Raw genomic sequence first — 6622 nt, 5'->3', positions numbered from 1 at the left:
AAAAAACAAGTTTAGTATTTAGTGACTCACAAAGAAAGTCATGTTGTGAGTGTCAAGTGATCATTCATAATACAATTTGTGTTCACTATAAGTATTTCTGTAGTATGTCTGACTGTACTTTTGACAATAGAAGTTTGCCTCTATCTTCTGAAGCTTTTCAGTAATAATAGACAGTATAGATGTCTTTGTATTGTTTGAGTTTGACCAAGAGTCAGATACTTTAGTTTCATTAGTCTTACAACTTGTAGCCTTTGAAGCCTACTTGTTCATTATTAGTAAATAGTTTTTAAAGAAATAAAGAAAAGACTACTTGAAATTTATTATTAATGTTAGTAAGGATGATTAGACATGATACAGCACCCCCCTTCTTCTTCTTCTACTGTGCATCCATGTATTCTTTGTATTGAGAGAACAGTTTTGTATAATTGTCATCATTTTCCAGATAATGTAGAACCATTTTCAGACCAGTTTGTTTACACTATAGGGCTTTGTACACAAGAGAAATATGACTCCTAGACATTTTCATAATATCCTCTGTTTGATGTAGAAGAACACAAAACCTCTAGGACTTACATATGGTCAGGTTGTGTACTGTATGACTATCAGAGACCTGAATAACAATCTTTGTGTCTTGAGAAGACTGATTCAGTCTTTGAGTCTGAGTAGCTGATAATACAGCCTGGCCAGATTTACAAACAGCTGATACAGTTATCAATTAGCTAGTAATAACAAGTAGTAGATACAAATACATACTAGTAATGTCAAACTCTTCATCATCTAAGACTTCATCCAAGTCAAACTCTTCCCTATCATCTTCTCTGGCTTTATCATCATTACTACCCATTACTACTAATGAAGCTACATGAGTCAATTCAAGCTCTGACAGTTCTTCAGCATAGAGATCAACACTATCATCAGGTAGATCAACAACTTTATTGACAATCTTAACAGACTTATTATAAATTAGTATAGTGACAACATAATAGAATGAGGAAAGCTTACCTGAATACTAGGAGTAATGTTGTTTACTGTAGGCTGTATATTTACTGAGTCTGTAACAACTTTACAGGGTTGTCCAGGGCCACACTTGACACCAGCCTTTGGTTTGTTAGCTTGACCTTCTTTCAGTATGTCTGACATTTTATACTTGATCTATAAATGAAGTAAGATATGTAAAAAATAGAGTAGTTAGAATAAATACATACTGTAGGGATACTTTCAGGAGGCACAGAATCTGACTGACTGTCAAGCATAGTGTTTGTAAGCTTTTGAGAGTGTCCAGACAGATGTTTCACTTGTACAGAGCCTATTAGCTTGCTTTCCTTTGCTTGAGCAGCTTTGTGTACTTTTATTAAAGGTATCTTTCTATGTGTCAGTTTTTCTGTAGATGATTCAAGGCTAGTGGATTTGGGCAGTATGATGGAAGGAAACACACTAGAGTATAGAGTGTAGTCAGGCTTTAAGAGCTCAATGTCATGTTTGTAGAATGGTACTAAAGCCTGTTTTCTGAAAAGTCAGTAGAATTACCAAAAGTACCTTGATTGGACTGATCCAAGCACTTAGCAACTCTAACATTCACATAGGGTTGTATAACTGTTTGTTCAGTTTGTTTTGACCCTCCTCCCCTTACTACCCTACATTGCCAGCTTGTTTATTGAAGCTTGAATTAGTATTTTTCCTAAAGCATTAGAAGGTGTGTTGTAAATACTCATCTCAGGTATACACTGTCTAATTCCTATTATAGGAATGGTAGTACTATAGGATATACATGCTACCATAGTTTAAATGTGTCATATTTGTAACATACTAGTTACTCAAATATTGTTTTATTTGAACATACTATCATTGACTGTCTATCATATTTTGAGGACATAGTCAGAAGGAGGCAGTGTTACAAAGACAAAATCAATCAGAGGACAGCCACAAGCACTTGATTACAATGACACAGGGGTAAAACCAAAAAAATCACACATTACACTTGTTAGCATTAAGTAACATGTAAATTGAATCTTATAGCTCCTCCTGGGTGCCTTAGAGTTTTGGAATAATACTTACCTTGACAAGCTAAAGGATATTATAGAGTAATAATGTAGGATCAAGTGTTCAGAGTCAACAATCTGGAGAATGTTGAGGAGGGTGGGTTTCACATTAAAGAAGGTTAGTAAATATGATTTACTTACTTTAATATCTATTTAACTGATACAGTGTAGATAAGTAAACAGGCACAGGAGAGAAATGAACAATTGTGAGCAGAATTCAAGGTGTATATGACCCTAAATTACAAGGCAGATCAGCTCATATTTGTTGATGAAAGTGCTTGTGATTGGCAAGCTTACATACAAGATGAAGCATAGGTATTAGAGGGTCTATGTACAGTCTGTAAGGTATTCTTCATGAGAGGAAAGAGGTGAGAAATCTGAAAATCCATATATAGAGAATAATTACTCACTATCCAAACAAAGATACTCTGTTTTGCCTAGTATTACAATTGATAGGATTGTTGACTACACTATCATCAAGGGGTCTTTTAATACTGAACACTTTACTGAATTCATCAAGAGCCTGTTGGATCATTGTCAGCTGTTTCCTAGTCTAAGATCCATTATTGTAATAGATAATTGTGCTATACACAAAGCACTAGAAGTCTGTAGAATTATTAAAGAGAGGTATACATTTTAAGAGAAATAGGTCTACATAACCTGCTCACAAATAATCAGGAGTGTGAAGCTTGAGTTTCTGCCTCCTTACTCACCAGACTTCAATCCAATTGAGCTAGCATTCTTACTCTTGAAAAGCCAACTTTGTCAGGAAGGAAAAATCACTTGAGATGATACTAGTAATGATTTCAGGGTATACAAACAGCTATATTGTGTAATCTATACAATAACTCCTGCACAGGCTAGGAGTTTCTTCTATCATTACAGTTATGTTTGACATGCCTTGTACTCTTATTATACAAGCCATCAAATATTATAGTCTTTATATAATATATGAAAAGTGTCCTGTAAGACAGATCAACACAACCAGACCTTCAAGAATCAATTGAACTGTACTAAGCTACTCTGATTTTCAGCAGTAGTATTACCTGGAAGTATATAATCCATTCCAGCACACTAGATACTGTTAATACATTATAGTAGGGACAGTGTAATGGGCATAGTAGACAAGAATAATACAACTACCCTAACAACCTTCAAGAATCAATTGAACTGTGTTACACTACTCTGAAATTAGACATAGGTAGTACTGTAAGCTATCTTACTGAATGAGAAGACCCTCCTGACCTGTGCACACTAGATATGAGTATTACAAACAGGTGTGTTCAGTATAACAACTAACCAGATATTGAGAATACAGAGTTCAGACATACTAGGGACCTTGAAGAATCAATCAAACTGTACTGTACTGTTTCAAATTAGTTGTAGGTATTATCCTACTGTATTAGTAAAGCTGTCTGATCTGTACACCCTAGATACTAACAATACAAACCAGTGAGTACAGGACAACAACAAGGTAGGATAATGATAGGACAAACACACTAGGGACCTTAAAGAATTGATCAAACTGTACTATACTGTTCTGAATTAGTTGTAGGTACCATCCTACTATATTAGCAAAGCTGTCTGATCTACACACTCTAGATACTGACAATACAAACTGGTGAGTACAGGATGATGGACAAGGTAGGATAATAATAGGATAGATGTACTAGAGACCTTAAAGAATTAATTGAACTGTACTGTACTGTTCTAGACAGTTGAATACATACATATATATATATTGTATTCTACCATTTGAAGCAGTCTAAGGGTATGTGAATAGGTTATCTTACACTAGCAGAAGCAAGAAGTCAGAATTACTGAGTGGTAGTTAGTAGTCAAAGTATTGTACCAAAATCATACCCTGACTAGGAAGGGAAGTGCTAGACTACTGTACCTTATTAGTTGTGTCCACATGTATACAATTCCTACTATCTTCATTCTAAGCCACTATGTCTACTAACAACTCTCAGCTATTCTCTGTTACTGCTAGCTCTAAGTCCTACAAGTAGTAGTCTAGAAACCACCTATCCTCATTCTCAGAATGTCTTATTACTACTTGTATCTTCAATATCTTTATAGTGCTAAGAACAAAGTTTCTCCCTTACAATCAACATGAAGACCTCTAAAGCCTTATTCCTTTACTACTGAATTCACCCTTCAAGGACCTGCCTGTTAAGTACATAATAGTCTGGCTTGATACTATCACACTCTTACTTGTCAAGCAGCCTAGAAAGGAGGTTATTAGTGTTGCCTACATTCCTACACTTACTAACAACATTATACTTGTTATTAGGCAAAATGGTTCACCTAACAGTCTTGACAAGACAGAGAAGCACTTACAAACTATCTGGACTACTCTTAAGAACACACAGGCTACACATAGCCCTGTAAGACATGAAGGTACCTCTAACAAGTTTGACATACCTACTAATGTATTATTAAAACTCTTTCATTAGTACTATATTTTCTCACAGGAGTGCTTGAAGAGGCAGTTTGACAAGGCAAATAGTAATTTCATGTATGAGGCTCTCACAAATGCAAGGAGGAATAAGGACACACCTCCACAAGGCAAGGAGAGAATACTACTATAGGACATCCAGTAGGGACTTGTTGACCTAATTATCCAGCTATTCAAAGTGTATAACAGGTTTTTGTTAGAGGAGGGGTCTATTGTTAATATAATACAATTCTGTTCAGAGACAAACCACTGGTTGAATCAAGGCTTACAGGGGTGTGGCAAGTTCTTAGATAGTATATGTACATGGTCCTCATTTAATGCTTCCTTCTCTTCCTCTATCATCTGGTTAGGCAATTTGGGTATATTGTTAGTTGAGCCCTACATTCAGAATGACTAACTCTACTACTTTTTCTTGTTCTGTTCCAACACTCTAACAGTATGCTTATTCTGCTTTGTTTGCTGGTTTCTTGTATGAGTTACTGACAGTTTTGTACAGTGAAGATGTATGTCTCAGATCCAAGTCTTATCCATCAAGGTGCAAGTTTTAAATGTAGGCTTAAGAAAATCCTTATACTAGACTCATACATATTCTAGCTCCTTGTCCTTACACACTTGTCCTTGTTCAGTTATATCCTTGACAAGAAGGATCTTGTCATCAAGTGTGTGAATACTCCTGACTATAAGTATCTAAACTATAATCTTGTAACAAACAAGGAGCTCAAAGTAATAATGTTGTCAGGAAGGGTTCCTTACTCTCATGCCAGTCTTGTTGACAAGCTACAGAAGCTGAACATAGAGTATAGAGTTAATAAGTTGCAGAAGTTTGGCTTTAGACTTGAGGTCTATACTGAATACAAGGTCCTTACATTTCTCATTTTACATGGCCTTGTTGTGTTCAACTACATTTCTGTAACAAAACTCAGCTGTCTTAACTGTTTCGATTTTGTTGAGTGTTACAACAAGATTACAGAGGCCATGAGCTTGCAGACATATCATTTGCACAGTTTACACATGCAGGCCTACCCTTGGATTGTACTACAGACTCTAATCATGCTACAGATCCTGGAAGAAATGTACAAAGTTGTAGAAGATTACTTCTACAATCTTATAACACTGGATCAGTCACATACTCTTTCTGAGAGTAGTTCCAGTAGTTTTGAAAAGAAGACATCTGTAAACATTGACTGGGCTAGGGTTCAGGAGGATACTCATAATTGGCAAGTGCTTTTTCTTTTCATTTTCATTTTTATTTCAACTATTACATTACTTACACTTGTAATAGGTCTGTTCCACACCCTACCACTTTGACTACTAGGTATAAGTATTAATTTCAACTGCTTTCTTACTGTCCATTACTATGTACTTTCCTGCTTTCTACTACTATGTACTTTCTTACTGTCTACTGCTTGCTACCTATTACTGTGTAACAAATCCAATATTCTTGTATAAACTATATTTGTGTTCTCCTAAGATGAAACCAGGCTGAATTTACTTGCACATCCTACAGTAATATGTGTGTATCTAATGTTGGTTGACCCATCACGAAAAAGTCTTAAGTATTGTATTCACTTGTAATCCTATACATTTTGTACCTTTTATAAATTTTGTCAATGTTAATATAATCTTCATAGGGGGTTAAGCAAGGAAAGTACAATGTTAAATAAGTAAACAAGAATACTTGTAAAACTTGACAATTACAATTATAATAATATAAATTGTCAAGTTATACAAGTGATTATAACATACTTCCTAAGATTACAAGGCTAAGACATACTTATTAATTTGTGAAAGTATAATATCTGCTTATAATGTCTACAAGTCATTACAAGTGTTTGAATAGCTTGCTTTTGCTTAGTATACAATTTTGTATCAAATAATTTATCAAATATAATTATGTTTAAATTATAGAATACAAAAATAGTAAATAATACACTATTTCTACAGTCCTAACCCCTGCACCACTAGCTGCCTCTGTCTCATTCTTCTGTGAGTGGGATTTGTGTTGGAAAAGGATGAATGCATTCTCAGGCTGTTCAACATAGTCTTTGTCACTATGTTTTGGTTGTTGCTCAGTCTCTGCAAGTTGAATTGTAAGCATGTGTAAATTGAGGTTGAGCAGGTT

Source organism: Fomitiporia mediterranea (assembly GCF_000271605.1).
Source record: "Fomitiporia mediterranea MF3/22 unplaced genomic scaffold FOMMEscaffold_9, whole genome shotgun sequence".
Lineage (NCBI taxonomy): Eukaryota > Fungi > Basidiomycota > Agaricomycetes > Hymenochaetales > Hymenochaetaceae > Fomitiporia > Fomitiporia mediterranea.
Note: the sequence above shows the minus strand (reverse complement) of the source record.